At 38.0% G+C, this 16,001-nt stretch overlaps 1 protein-coding gene across 5 annotated transcripts in view; it reads left to right on the top strand.

Annotated features, from left to right (window-relative positions):
- Window positions 1–3,373: 3,373 nt before the first annotated feature.
- The window catches only part of GREB1 (growth regulating estrogen receptor binding 1), an 88,358-nt gene continuing 75,730 nt past the window's right edge, over window positions 3,374–16,001 (top strand). For all 5 annotated transcript variants that reach the window (XM_038133606.1, XM_038133604.1, XM_038133605.1 and 2 more), the window contains exon 1: window positions 3,374–3,507. The gene's annotated coding sequence lies outside the window, so the exon portion shown is untranslated. The remainder of the gene's footprint in view (window positions 3,508–16,001) is intronic.

Raw genomic sequence — 16,001 nt, 5'->3', positions numbered from 1 at the left:
GCCAAGTCCACCACTAAACCATGTCCCTGTGTGCCACATTGGCACATCTTCTAAATACCTCCAGGAGTGGCAACTTAACCACTTCCCTGGACAGCCTGTTCCAAAGCCTGACAACCCTTTTGGTGAAGAAGTTTCCCCTAATATCCAATCTAAACCTCCTCTGGTGCCACTTGAGGCTGTTTCCTCTCATCCTCTCTCTTATTACTTGGAAAGAGACCAACACTCCCCTCATTGCAACCTCCTTACAGGTGGTTGTAGAGAGTGATAAGGTCTCCTTGAGCCTCCTTTTCTTCACCTTGAGTTGATTCTGATCAGAAGGCAAATTCTAATAAATAATAATAAATTATTAATTGCAAATGACAAATTTTATAATTACAGGAAAGCAAGAATGCTCAGTTTTTAGAGCAGTGAGTTCTATAATTTTAACTTGTTAGAAAAAATGAAGTAATTCTGTTTCAAATATGTTCCCTAATCTAAGGGAACATAAGGGAATCTTAAGTGGTTTGGTACTCTGCAATTCTTGTGCTATGGGAAACTGGAAGAATTTCTTTTCAGTGTGCTTTTTCCATATTATTCTCAACTAAATATCTCAGTAGATATTTATCAGCTCAGTTACCAGTTTTCCAGTTTGAAGACTCTTAATCTATGTAATCTGTTTTGTGTGTAAGTTATTTCAAATCTTTAGTCACTCTTGTGTGTTGCTTTTCTGTTCTGCTGTAGTCTTTTAGAATGTGACATTTGAAAGATGACACTGTCATCTGAAAGGGAAAAAAAGGGAGGGTGGGAAAGGAAATTTTTTCTCCAACATGAGAACAATAAAGCTGTGGATCAGATTGTCTAGAAATGTTGTGTAGTCTTCATCCTTGGAAGTTTCCAAGACACAACTGGATAAAGCCCTAAGTAACCTCACTGCATAGCTGATTTGTCTTTGACTGTGAAATTGGGTCAGACACAGCCAGTGGTCCCTTCCAAGAGTCCACCTATGATCCTATGATCAGATATCCAGTCAGGGTACAAGAAGTCTTAAATGTAGACTTAATCCATGGCTTAATGTAGACTTTCTTCTTTACTCTCTATTCTTTTCCTAAAACATTGTCTGTGCCTTTTTACCAACTGGTGAACATGTAGCTGTTTAGAGAAAACTAACTGTGGTGCTCAAACCCCTCTTTACTAAGTGGATAGGAGGCCATCATTATGCACGTAGTTGGCAGTTGCAGCCAGAGCAGGGAAAAAAATATCAAAGGGTGGTATTGTGGAGTGTGGCTTTGGGAGCAACATCCCTCCCATCTCTCTGTGCCAAGTTACTTCCTTAAATTTGGACAAGAGCAGATAGTAAGGAGAAAGTAAGTTTGGGATTGCCTGGATCTGTGGCTGCTGCTTTTGGCTGAAGGAGTGGCAGAAACAGTTCAAAAAGAGTGAGTTGTCTGCTGCAAGGGAAAAGGACTGCACTTCATGCCACTGGCATGTCTATTTTCCCTGGTATGCTCCTGCACTGGAGAGACTCAGCAGACCCAGTTTTAATTCCCTGACCATTCTTCTCCCACTCTCTGGATAGGTGACTCTTCTGGTAGCTGCTTTTGTTCTTCCACTGATCTCCAAATCTCTGTAGAGTACCCATACAGTCAGCATCTTGGCTCTGAGTGCCACTGTGGCTTGTTAGAGCCACAGGGCAGATATTTTTTGGACATCCGTTGTTTTTCATTTATTAGTACTTAATTGAACCTGGTCTTTCAATAATCCACTGCTGTGAGATATGCCTGCAAGATTTCACTGTCTGTTTTTGTGTATCCTGAATAGTTTTCTGTCACTTCAGTGTTCTGTGCTGTACAAGGTATCACGCTTCATTAAAGCCATGTTCCCCTCATCAGTCAGCCCTCGGTGATCCACTCCATATTCCACTCTTCTACTACTGAAGTTTGTTTAAGGTATATATATATAGGTCTTAATCTTATAGCTGGTAGTTCAGCAGTTTTGTATTTTGTGTAAAAAACTTCTGGTCCTGGTGATACGTTAATTCCAACTGATCTGTTCATTCTAATGCTTCCTTTGCTTTAGAAGGAAGTCCTGATCATCAGAAAGAAGTTCTGACCTTCAGAAATTGTGCTGACAAATGTGCCATCTCTGGAGTGTTCTAGAAAAGCACGTAGATGATTTTATAGAGAATTTTAGCACCAAAATAGTTTGAAATATGATTCTCTCTCCTTGTTTTAATCTTTTTTTTTATTTTTGAAGTTTATCTGTTCTTAAAACAAAACCTCTGACTTAGTACAGCTTAGGAGTGGTATGGTTTGGTGACCATGCATCACTGGCAAGAGCCAGAAGCGTCTCGAGACCTCCAGAGGGAGACCCTGTCCACCTAAATAAGGTGTGTAACATTAAGCAGTCAAGATCTTTTAGAAGTCTTCGGCATCACTTACCTCTCTCCACAGTCTCTGTAACAAACATAGACACTTTATAAGGACTGTTTCGTCATGTGTCTAAAAATTAGGTCCTTAAGAAAAATATTCTGGTTAGTTGTAATTATATGTGACTTTTGGGAGCCGTGTACTGATCGCCTGAAAGAGCTCCTAATCACCATAACTGCTCAAAGTGAAAAAAGACCCCTTGAACACATTTGTCATTCAAGCTGAAAAGTCAGAGCACTTGTTCTGCTGTTTTCTGTGATCTTAAAGGGGTTATTTCATAGCCCATAATCTTAAAAAATAAAATATTACTGATTACTTTTTCCCTTTCATTCTCCATTGCATCATGAGAGTATGTTGATATTTAAGTCTGGCTTTGCAGGGGAAAAGTTTCTTTACAAAAAAGCTATTTAGAATAAAGTTTGAGAAACAAAGAACATAAACAATAGGTAAACTGGATTTGGGAGATAACTAGCTATCCAGGGCGCTTTTCTTTATCTGTATAGATCTCTTAAACTAATCTCCAAGTGGCAGGCTTTGGCTATTGTGACTTGATTTTTTTTTTTTAACACACAGAGTTATTCAAAACCTCAAAGTTTCCAATTTCCCCAAAAGGCTTCCACTTTCCTTTATATCCCCGGTCTTCCTTGTGCATTTTCTAACTCCTTTTTGCCCGGGGCTGGTGAAATTGTCTGCACTTTAGATCCCAGAGCCGACTAAGGCACGTCTGTTTGGGAAGATACCATATTCCGTGGGAAGCAGGGGTGAGGATGCCTGGGCGGAGAGGAAAAGGCGGGGGAAGGGTGAGTTGTTGTATTCTTGACCTTAGGTAGCTGGTGCTGAGAGGTAGCGCATTGTGTGGGAGCGCAGGGAGAGCTGGAGCTCTCTGTGGATGGGAAGGAGGGAGCAAGGAGGAGGGAGGAGGAAGCTGGGACAGCGAGGGGGGAGGAGGAGGAGGAGGAGGAGGAGGAGGAGGGAGCAGCATCTCTATCTTTCTTTGCAGACCACGCTGCTAAACAGCGAGGGGAGGCTCATGCTTCCCTAATATCCATCGCTCCCTGCTTCCAGCGTGGTCGCAGACAGAGCAACAAAGAGGGTCTCAGAGGTAAGAGCCATGCAACTTGCAAAGCTGTAGCTTCTGCCAAAATAAGGGGAAGCAGCAGCAACAATAGAGAGAAAAGCTTATCAGCACCTGGGAATGCTCCGAGACGCCAGGGGGGTGAGTGGGAGCCCAGGGCTCCTGAAGGTTAGGGAAGTGCTGGTCCCAGCAGCTGCAGGAGCGGAGTGAGAGGGGAGCAGGGCAGGTCCGAGAGGATCGGGACAGCAGCCAGCAGTGCTGAGCTGCGGGCAGCTCGTGTCCCAGCTGCCTGGGTGGGAAGAGGAGGGAATGGGGTATAACTGATACATGGGTAAATGGGACTTAGCAAGGGATAGAAATAGTTTATTTACCCAAAATATAGTTTTGGAGTGAACAAAACAATTCATTACTTTGTGGATGTCAGAAGAAAGAAAAGAAAAAAGTGAAGTTAAAGTCTGCATATTGTTTTGACTTTATTTTTTTTTACCTGAAAGTTTGATTTTTCATTTTAGGACATTTCATCTCAAAAATGCAGTTAATAGCAACAACAAGAAAAAAAGACAACATTCCCAAAATAATGTGCTTTTAAAGTCAAACAAAATGGGCTGTTTGACAATTATTTTAAGAAAATATTTGCGATACCAAAACAAGGTATGGTGTTTGACCTGAGAAATACTGTTTCATTTCATTTAGGAAAAAAAAATCAAACCACAGTTTTACATTGCCTGAAATGAAATTTCTAGTTTTGTGTTTTCATCCACTCAGACTAAAAAAATCAGCATTTAGTTTAGGTGTATTTATAAAGTGAAATGTGTATTTTTACTTGTGGATACTGGGATCTCAAATGAAGGAGACAGAATCTATAGCATCTCTACATTGCAAAAATTGATGTTTGCTTTTTTCTTGTGCTTTGTCTCATTTACTTTACTTTTTGACGTATGGGCTGCATTGGTTTTGATCTAATATTTCATAGACCCTTCTGAAATTATTAATTAATAAAAGTTATAGTGTCAGTGTTTGTTGTTAAACATGTAGAACCACGAACAGAGAAGATTAACAGTGGTTTGTATGTCTTATGAATGAGAGTCTTTAGGACCTAATGTTGGGTTTTGTTTTGTTTTGTTGGTTTTTTGTTTGTTTTTGGTTTTGTTTTGTTGGGGGTTTTTCTGTAAAACAGAATCATTCTCGGAAGCTGGACATTCTGGAATATTTGTGCTTAATTGGAAGTTTCTGTGTTTTCATCTCAACATTAGGTAACTGAAATAGCTGCAGTGAGTTGATTTGTTGTTTGAGGGAGGAAATTGGAGCCACCTCTCTGGTGCATTGGGAACTTGGAGGTGGTAGAGCGAAGTTTGATTTGCTTTTTTGTCAGTGTAAATTTACTGCTATAAATGCACATCAGATCAATATCAGGGTCTGTACTGGTCTATGTTGCCTCATTTTTCTTATAAATGAGAGAAAAGCCACATCAAAGCAATGGGACTTCTCTTCCACCAGTTTTTGCAATGATCTTAATTACTATTTCAGGGCTTATTTTATTTATATTATTATTTTCAAAATATAAATAAGAGTCGGACATTGCTCACCATGTCTGGTGTGGTAGTTGTCACCTCTAGCTTTCAAATTTACTTAAGTTAATAGACAATCAGGGTTTTTATTATAAAAGAAAAACAAAATAACTTGCTTTCCTGTCAGCCCACCCCCTTGCTTATACAACTAGTTTGGCTTTGTTTGGTGGTTTTTTTTTAAGAAAAATTATTCTATCTTTTGATTTTCTGACTTCAGGAACAACTGATACATTTTTGAAACCTCTTGTTCTGTTTTGTCCTCAATGTACAGCTGTTTAAGAAAATAATGAATTAATTGAGGCCTTAAAAGTGATCTTTTGTTTCCTTAGAAAACCTAAATGTACTATGTACAAAATGATATTTTTATTTTTACTTATCTTTTTGGTTTTGACTACAGTTTTGATTTTCTGTGGCTTCTGTTAAAGAAATGGCATGTTCTCACTTGGGAAAGTTTTAGCTAGGTTAGATGCATAAAGAAACAGTAATAAAAGAACCTGACACAAATCTACCATTGCAGGTGAATTTCATTTGAAGCTAACATTCCTGTCTACTTAGACAATAGTTAGCTATTGTTCTCTTAAAACAACTTTCCATGAATTGTATTGTTCTTGAAGTCTATATGGGCTGGATGCAAAGCTCCCTGAAGTCAGGAAGAGACATTCCATGGACTTCAAATGGCTTTGGATCAGGGCTGTCACGTGAGATTAGCTCCTGACAGAAGATGTAATAAGCACAAGCCCAGAAAGGAATGATTTAGGGATGGAATTTCACTCAGGCTGTGATAATCTTTGTGTTGTGAATATCTCTTAATCACAATGTTTTTATTTTCTGTTGAAAGTGTCTGTATTCCTTGGTATTTGGAATACAGGGTTTTTCTTCTCACTTATGCCTCAAGTCTATGGTCTACTTGTGTCTATATTAAAATTCCTTGTTAGGGTAGTCTGTCTTTGGATGCAGTAGCTCTGAATCTCTCAGATGAGATTTCGTGCTATTCAATAAAACTATGCATCATATGCACAAAGTTAAACTAAGAGTTTTCTAATGTGAAATATCAAGTTAAAAACAATGGTTTGAATTCTGTTTTTTCTTGTTAAACCAAAAGAATGTACTCTATATAAAGAAATTACTGGCTTTCATAGTTTCTCTTTTAATAAAACAACACCTGTCCCCAAAAACCCAGAAGATCCTGCTGTATAAAATGTGAAAAGTAGCAAAGTAAGACATTTATAATTTTTCTGCATTTGAAGCTTATGGAACTTGCACACTGTAGAAGTAACTATGAGAAAAACAGTATAATTTTGTTTAACAAAATAAAAGGAGAGCATTTTACAGCAGAGTTAAGTAAAGTGCAATTTGGATTAGGAAGCTGTAAATTTTAAAAGGTGATTCTTACTAATAAATCAAAGCCTGTGAGACTCCCAGACCCTCTAGTGATGCTGGACATAGTTATCTTTAGGGGAAAAGTGCCTTTGGCTCTTATTGATTGTGGTTTTTCTAATGAATACAAAGCCTGCAAGATGAATGATAAGTGATTTCTCACTCCTTTTTTTCACCTTCATACAAAATAAAGCATTTACTTACTATCAGCTGAGATCAGGCAGAGCCAGGGTTTTATTTCATGCGAATAAAAGCTACATGAGGGGCATAAAAGGCTAGTGGAACTACAACCAACCAAAATCTACTTGAAAACATGCCTACTTTCACAAAAACATGCCTGCATTTTTGTATTCTACATGTGCACAGGGAAAGTATTGCTTCCTGAACTACAGCTGAATATTTCTTTGCTTTTTTCCCATGCAGACTATGGTTAATGATTCAGTCAGTCAGGAAATCTGACTAAAACTTGAAAACTTTTTATGCAGATTGTGGCAGGAAATACTGTAATTTACTAAGGAAATTCAAATGTATCAAATGTATCACTTATGCTCATTTTATAGATATTGGTAGCTGTACCTTTATAATTATGCTTAAGGATTCCAAAGATTTTTGGTTTTCTTTCAGTTTGCCTTCATTTGCCATTACCCATGTGCTGCCTTTCATGCTTAAATATTTATGTGAGGAAGTAAGGAAGTCTAAGAAGTAACACTGCCAGTGGTGTATCTCTGAAGAAACAGTAAAAGAAAATTGCCATTTAGACATTGTATACTGTAGTATGTAAATACTGACTGAGTGTTCTATGAAGAAAATACCTTTTTTCTAGTTAAACAGCACAGCAGTACTTCATGTACTAAAAACAACCTATAATTATGTTGATGGCATATTTATATAATTATGAAGTCGATAAAAATAAAAAAGTATTTGTAGAAAGTTTATTAACATCACAGGAAAGAAGATGTATAGTAAAAACATAGAATCATAGGATATCTCAATTTGGCAGACACTCATACAGATCATCAGGTCCAACTCCCTGCTCCTTGCAGGACAGCCTAAAACTAAAACACATAACTAAGAGTATCATCCAGACACTCCTTGAACTCTGTCAGGCTTGGTGCTGTGACCCTGTGCCAGTGTCCAACCATCCTCTCAGTGAGGAACGTTTTCCTAATGTCCGACATGATGCTGTCTTTCCCTGGTTCAGCTTCATTCCATTCCTTCAGCCACTCCCCTAAAGTCTTGTCTTTGACACCGTCTTGTCACCCTCCTCTGGACAGACTCTAATAGTTTGATGTCCTTCCTAAGTTGAGGCACCCAAAATTGCACGCAGCATTGGAGGTGGGGCTGCACTAATGCAGTGCCCAGAGGGACAATCACTGCCCTTGACAGGCTTGCTATGGCTGGTGGTGCTGTGCCTCACAGGACATGGTTGGCCCTTGTGGCTGCCAGAGCACACTCAGATTCACATTTCCATTGATCCAAACGCTCAGATCTCTTTCTGTGGAGCTGCTCTCCAGCCCAGTTTGTATGTTTAACCAGGATTGCCCCATCCTAGATGGAGAATCCAGCACTTGCTCTTGTTAAATTTCCTTTGGTTGGTGGTTGTGCTGCTCCCTAATCTCTGCAGGTGTTTCTCTATGTTAGGCCTCTTGACCCTTGACTGACTCCACAGCTCTTCCTGTGTTTTTCAGCAAATTTAGTCCTGTGTCCAGATAATCTGTACAAATATTAAATAACACTGGCCCTAAAATTGAGTCCTGTTGAACCCTGCAGTTGACTGGCTGCCAGCCTGATGGCACCCCATGTACTGTAACTCTTTGAACCCTCATTATGTCATCTTAGAAAAAGATGTGATCTTACAAGAATCTTCAAGAGACATTTGTCTTCAAAATGACAATGACTTTTTTCTGTTTGAAATAGAAGTTATGTAACTGTCTTGAGCATCTTTGAAGTATCATCTGGGAATTTCACAGTATTGTAACTTGGAGAAGACAACCTGCCTTTTCCTCCACGCCTAAGGCAGCAAGAAAATTAAGAAAGGCATGAAATCAGAATTATAACAACTTCAATTTTTAGAGTATCTCCTAGAGCAGCCCCCTGGTGAACATTATTACCCATATGTTCATGTGGCCTCAACTTGATCTATACTCTGTTTCTTTTGTAATTTGTGCACAAACAGTTTACAGCCTAGACAGACAACATGTGTTTTAACTTATGTAAATTACCCTGGCCTAAGTGCATCCATGCCTCTTCAGCTGCTCCATCATAGCTACTCATGGCTAAAAGCTTTTGTCTTTGAAGCTTTAAGAAACAAGGAGACTTTGCACTAAACCACTTCTATCTTGCAAGCTGCGTATCCAGCTTCATGCTCAACATATCTTTAATTCTTCTGCCATTTACTTCCTCTTCCATCAAACCTAATCATAGTCTTATTTTCTTTTAGAGGGCTAGGAAGGTGGAACTGGGAATTTTTGGCAAGGTGTTAATTTAATGTACTGGTCTACAAGCAATCTGTACACTGACAATGCTACATCTTCCAGTTCAACTGTGACATGGGGAGGTTTAATACAGAAGGGAAAAAAGCTCCCGTTCAGAGAAATAATAGGAGGAACAACTAGAAGATCAGGTAGTGTTGCTATTTTCTGGAGAGATGTGTTTAGCACTGGTGACAGAATAAAAGGGAAATACTGTCTTTTCCTTGGGATTATTAAGCAGACATTGGGTTGCTGATGCAAAAATTAGCCTTGCTCATACCAGCTCAGATAGCTGTGTTAATGAATTTCTTAGGTTAATGGACCCACTTGTCCTTAATGGACCTGTCTTTGCTCCTCCACTGATTATTCCTTTTTTTTTATATGCTCCTGCCATGTATTTCTGTAGCTTAATTCACATATGTTTTGTATGATTGAGAAGATTGCTTCATCTGGTTAATTTTGTGCTCCCTTCCTTTGGAGTCATGAAGCTGTAACGTCGCTATGCATATGGAAGTTTTTGTATGGAGGCTCAATCTATCTAATTGACTGCCTTCCCATATGGGGAAGCCAATGATTCCAGGTACTGTACATATCAAAGTAGATACATGTCTTTGTTTGCAGTTTGGCTGATTAGTAGAGAGTTTAGAAAATTGTAATATTCTCCAGCTGTAGTGCAGATCTTCTACTGAATTTCTCACTGCATATGTTATAAAATAGATTTCCCTAATAAAGACTAAGATAATGGCTTTAAAATACTCAAAAAAGGCAAGTGCTTCATTATACCTATGCATTTCTAGCATTTAGTTATTACTGTGCCTTAAAGGATCCCTACAATCTCCAAAGGTTAGGTTACATTTTTCAGTTAAGATACCAACATCTGTACATCTCAGGCAGTGATTGTGGATAGTCTTCTCTAGATTTTTGTATGTCTTTCCTTGTGTGTATGTCTTCTTTTATTCAGTGAGGTTTCCCAATACGTTCTGATGCTTATTTTATTTTATTTCTTTTCTTTCTCTTATGCAGCCAGCATTTCTTGTGCACAAGGGAAAGGCAAAGGCAGCTGAGGGATCCAATTGGGAGTATCGGTTGGTGTGAAAAAGAGTGCAGCAAGGGGAGAAAGTGACTTGGCTTGAGTTCATTCCCAGGTTTCAGCCCACTGACAATGTTCACTGTGTGAATTGTGTTCTCTCTTGGGTTCTCGTTAACAGAAATCCAATGATTTCCCTCTGAGGCAAAACTTCAGCATTGTTCTGGAGATAATTTATTTCAAAGACTGCTCCCACTTGGCAAAGTGGATGATACAATTACCTATGACTCTCCTAATCCCACGGATTTCTAATACTAAAATACTAATACTATTGAAGTAGGTCTTGTATCCTGTGTGTGATGTGATGCAGCATCACCATTCGTGTATCACATACTTTTAGTTCCATGCCAAAAAAGGCTGCTCTGATAAAAGCTTCCATACAGCCTGCATAATAATGAAATTAAACTGACTGGGGGAAAGACCACACAGAAAAATACTTATGTCAGGGCCATGGAGGCCCAGCTGAGGCCCAGAGACACTTTGGCCCAGCATCGGGTGATGTGAACTTGGTCCTGCAGTGTGAATGCAGGCGATTCTCCAGCCCTGGACATAAAGGCCTGGCATCTCTTCCTGGGCCAGGTGCTTGTAGCAGTAGAGGTGTAAGGTCATGCTGACAGGCCAGTCTGGGTGGGAAGTTATGGTCTACAGGATGGCAGCAAGAAAACAAAGCTCTATGCATGGTGCTATTCCCATTTTAAATTAGCTCTACTGCTTCACTGTATTTTCCCTGCTAGGTGGCATTGCTTTTGCATGTAATTTGGTTTCTTTGGCATTGTGCTCACTTTCTAAAGACAAAAGGCTGTCTTGAATTCAAGCTCAGTTGGAATGATCCCTTTAAACCTTGCAAATGAGATCTTAATCTACAGGGAAAGCTTTCTGAGGTTTGTTTGTTTGTTTGTTTTTCATTGTGTGCTTCTGTGGGTCCAGGATGAAATAAAGTTTTCATTTTAAGGTGCAATTTTTGGTATATCCAATTAGAAATTTCTTTCACAGTTGTATTTTTTAGGTTATGTAGTAAGAGTCTGGAAACTCCTAAAGGTGGTGTCACAATGGAGAAAGAATTGTCTGACGAACAGCAGACTTCAAAGGAATAATTTGTTCCTTGTATCTTCTACCTACATCAGAACTAAGTGTAGCTGCAGCTACAGAATTTGCCAAAACTCAGGGCTGTGTATACATGCATGCACATGAAAAGCTAGTGCATTTTTACTAAGGCTTTATCCACACATCCTCATCTGACTGTGCTGGCTGAGATGGTTCCTGCCCCTAATAACTCCTTACTGCACTTCTGCCAGAGAGGTGACTGTGCCAGCTGAGCTGCTCCTGGGCATGGCTCCTAATCCATTCCTCTTGAATTGGATAGGGCTGCTGAAGATCTATTACTATAACAGTGTTAACTTTTTGTACTAAAGAGGGTCAGAGATTGCTCACAAGGAAAACAATGTGTGTAAAACTGGCAGGGCAGTAATTTCCAACATCAGAGCAGTAATGAGCCTCTATAAAATAGATTGTAATCTTCAGTGGGCACTGCCAGAACTGGAAGATTTGTTGATGGCCTTGTGTGCATTTAATTTATGTCACTGATTTTTCAGTGTTTTCCTCTTGCTGCATAGGTATGACCTTAGGTTTGTATATATGTTGCCTGTTCACAGGTAGTTTGTATTAGCCATGGTGGGGTTTCAGCTAAATGAAAATATTTATAGACTTGGGGTTCATTAGGTTTTTCCCTCCCTGTTTTAACTTTATCTGTTTTACATTCTTGCCAGAGCTGCTCTGAGGGCTCTGTACTGATTCAGAATCTGGTCTCCTGTTCTGTTTAAACACATGCAATTTATTTAAAAAATAATGAGATTAAACATTGAAAATAAATAGTCAGGATCTGTCATTGAACAGAAATCCTTGGGGTCTGGTTTAATTCAAAACCCACCAAAATCAGAAAGATCAATCAGAACAGCCCTTATGTGGCTATTATCAGCATTTTGTCCGAGAACTTTATGAATTATAAAACTTCTTAAAGACACTTTTTTTACCTTCTTTGCTACTTTTTTATTGTTGGTTTATGCCCTGTTTTTTATGGTAGTAAACTAATACAGAGAAGAGAGTTTTTAAAAATCTCAAGATTCTTGGCTGTTTGAATCCCATACTATTCCTTTTGTGAATTCAGTTTCAGTCTTTTCTGGCAGACATTAAAATAAATAAACATTGGCTGAGCTGAGTAGATAATATTAGGTGATTTAGAACTGGCTTTAAAACAAGCATTATAAATCCCAGTGTTTGCATAATAAATGATGAATAGTTTGGTTTTCAAAATGTTGACATTTATCTGTTGTAAATCTCTATCTGTTGCATTAACACTGTACATCATTGACTTTTAAATTAGGAGGAATATTGTCAGTGTAGAAAAAAATGGTATTGATGCCAGTTTGAAAAAAATCAGTGCAAAATAATTTATCATTTGGACATAGTTTATTAAACTAAAGATAGTTTAGAAGCTTGTATACTGTGAAATCCATCACATTTTGGACCAGATTTTTGTCCTCATTTCAAGCTAAAGAACTTCATGGCAGGATAATTTTTTAGCACTGTGTTACAAAAAATTGTTGTCAAAGCTCAGGAGACTGAATATAGATACTAGTTTGGCTAAACTCCAAATTTGTGCATACATATGGATCATCAGCAGGTTGGTCTTGTTGAGAGGTTTTACTTGTATATGTGATTTCACTTATATATTAGGAGTGTCTTTACAGCAGGACCTCCCATAATAATAAAGGAGAGAAGGCTGTTTCTCTAGGTGTTTGCCAGACTTCCAGTGTTTCGGTGTTTTGGCTGGATGTGTATTGTTTCTGTTTGACCATTTTGTTCACTTTCAGTCCCTCAGAAAGGTGAAAAATGAAATTGTCTAAAAGCACCCATGACAATCTCTGGTAGTTTTGTGGAAAATTATTCTCTAAATATTCCAGAAAACAGGGGAAAACTGATCCAATTACCAATCACACAGGTCTGTAGAGAGCAAAACAGTTTGAAAAAATGTTAAAATTACATTTCTTTTTAAAATATGAATTAATAGAAAGTGATATCAGTCCTTAACATACGGCATGCACACCATTTAAAACGTGTATGTTTATTGAGTGAAGTTATGTCTGCAAGTAACATCTGCTTGTTAGAAGTAGAAATCTGTATGACACTGACTAGATAGAAATACTGTGGGTATATGTGCACATCATGATGACAATGTCAAGGCACTTTAGACAGAGTTGGCTTTTGGAAGGCAGATGTTTGAGATTGGTTTCAAAACCAGAAAATCAAAGGTTTTTTTTCTTGTTGACACTTTTGCTTCTACTCTTTTTGTAAAATCTTTGGCACAGGTACATTAGGATACCAAGCAATTATGGAAAGCAAAATAATTCCTTGGTTTATTGGCTAAATTTGGAAACAATTTTTTGATGTTTCTGACTATCCTTCAAATAAGGATGTCAGAGTGCAGAGGTCAGGGTATAGAAGCCTTGGGATATCAAAAGGTGGTGAGAAGAATGGCTGGGATTTCCAGCAGCCTGAGAGTACTCTTTTGTCTCTGGTGGTCAGTTGTCGAGGATGATGCCTGTGGACATCAAAGAAATGTACAAACAGTGTTATCAAGGCCTGTCCTTTGCCCCCTGCCATGTAATGGGCCTCTTTTCAGGAAAACATTGGGAAAGCTGAGAAAGCGAGCTGTCCTATCATGGTGCTATTAATTCAGCAAGAAAGCAGATCAATAACATTTGCACTAACCAGTAAAACAGTCGGTTAGTTTCTAAAAATGCAGATTTGTCAAGCCTATAAATTAGACACTGCACATCCAAAAATTGATTTTAATGGTTTTCTTTCATAATGTGTGTTTAATGAGACCTTAGTTTCAAAGAATTTTTTGCCTTCTTGGAAATATTATGGAGAACTGGTCTGAGAAAATGAAACAAAACAAATCCCCTATCTTTCTTTAACACTTGCAAAGAAGTTTGGTTTGTGGGGTGTTTTGTTTGGTTGGTTTTATTAATGTGTTATATGTACTGAAGTATTGTTTAAAACAAAAAGGGGCCAGTATTTCATGCAATTCATGCTTGAAATATTGACTTTGATGCCTGGAAGAGTTATGCCATCATTTTTAAGATTATATATTTCAAATCCATTCAACTATTTAATATACTGATGAAGGAACAGCTATTGTGAGCTGTTTGTGCTAAATGCAATAAAATGTTATGAGAAAAAAACCACCAAAATCAACTGTTGGCTTCTTGTAATTTTGTATTTCTTTTTAGAGAATAGAGCTTTTTAAACACTCAGTTTTGAAAAGAGATATTGCAAATTCTAGTGGTGAACAGCTGGGGTAATGATCTTGTCCTGAACCATGTAACAGCTTATTAAGCCTAAAATAGGGACTAACAGTGAGAAAGGCAGCCTAGAAATGGGCTTGTGCTGGTGATTCCTGTGAACTAAACTCTGGGGTTTTTAGCTGATTGAGAGCCAATGATAGTGCCTGTGTCATTAGGCAGTGCTGCTGCCTTTCTTGAACTAAGTAGACACAATGTAAAAACCATTCTTCACAGGACTGAGGGCTCAGAACAATTTTTCTCTATGGATCAGTCTTTAAAAATATTTGACAAACTCGGTTTTTAGGATTCACTGCTGCGCACATTTTGCTAAAAGTATGTTATTAATTAGAGTGTACTTGAACTCTAATAAAATTAGACCACATGAAAACACATAATTGCATTATTGTCATAAGAAAACAGCATGAATTCAATATGAAGATACTTAAACCAAATGATAATGTAAATACTAAATATAAGCCTGTGGTTGATTCGACAGCACACCTAAATAGAGGAAATCAGAGCTGAGATTTTTCAGCACGTGGTTATGTGACATCTTTAAATATAGCTAAAAGTGTAAGTGCAATGTGCTTTTGAAAGTCTGAAATGAAACTGCTTAAGGAGCATATGTGCCATACTTCATTTTACTGTAATTTAGGAGTGAAAACTTTTATATAAACCTATGAGTTAAGTTTAACTGGGAGAACATGGATAATAATATCATTGTTGCTGCATTAAAGTTTATAACAAGCAACAGATGTGCTGGGATAATTGTTATTTATTTGGATGGATATTGCACCTGAAAACTGGCATTTGGGGCTGCTAAGATGACTCATCATTACTTCCTTCCTGTACCCTCATTTAGTAAAGATGAAGAGCTACAGATTTGCTTGTGTGCTTGAGTGACCGCAGAGAGGCTACGTGGTCATGTTCATTTTCCTTGCTACTCTGAGAGTCCAAATGCTTTTCACTTTCCAGAGTATGAATCTTGAACACAGATGCTATGTATTCCATAGTAAGTATATTTTATAATAGATCATATAGTGCTACCTCTGAAAAAAACCATGGAAAACAAGGCATTGCATCTCCTATAGCATTTTAACCTTTTTCTTACTGCACCTGTGTTTTTTTCTTGTCATAGTTGCATCCTGATTTTGCAAACTTCTCTGTCCCTAACTTTTCACAAGAGAATATTTTCAATGAGTGAAGAACATCCTTCCCTATTAATTGGAGAGGTACAGGTTTGATGGATGGAGTGTCCAATGCATGAAATGTTAATAGGGTCTGTTGTAATAGGACAAGGAGTAATAGTTTTTAAAAAAGAGGTTAGATTAAGATTACATATAAGGAAGAGTGTGGGTTTTTTTGTTTTTTTTTTTTTTTTTTTTTTTTTTTTTTTTTTTTTTGTTTGTTTGTTTTTTTTGTTTTTTTATGGAAGTGGTGAAACATTGGCATAAATTGCCCAGAGAGATGGTAGGTGCCTGTCCCTGGAAACAGTCAAAGTCAGGTTGGAGGGTACTGTAAGTGACATGGTCAGGTTGGAGGTACCCCTGCTCATGGCAGGGAGGTTGGACCAGATGACCTTTAAAGGTTGTTTCCAAAGCAAAACATTCTGTGATTCCATGATGAAATGTTTTTCTTCATGAAAGAAGCAGGATAGCCACTGGAATTATCA

Source organism: Motacilla alba, chromosome 3 (genome assembly GCF_015832195.1).
Source record: "Motacilla alba alba isolate MOTALB_02 chromosome 3, Motacilla_alba_V1.0_pri, whole genome shotgun sequence".
Classification (NCBI taxonomy): domain Eukaryota; kingdom Metazoa; phylum Chordata; class Aves; order Passeriformes; family Motacillidae; genus Motacilla; species Motacilla alba.
This window is presented reverse-complemented; position numbering and strand designations above follow the sequence as displayed.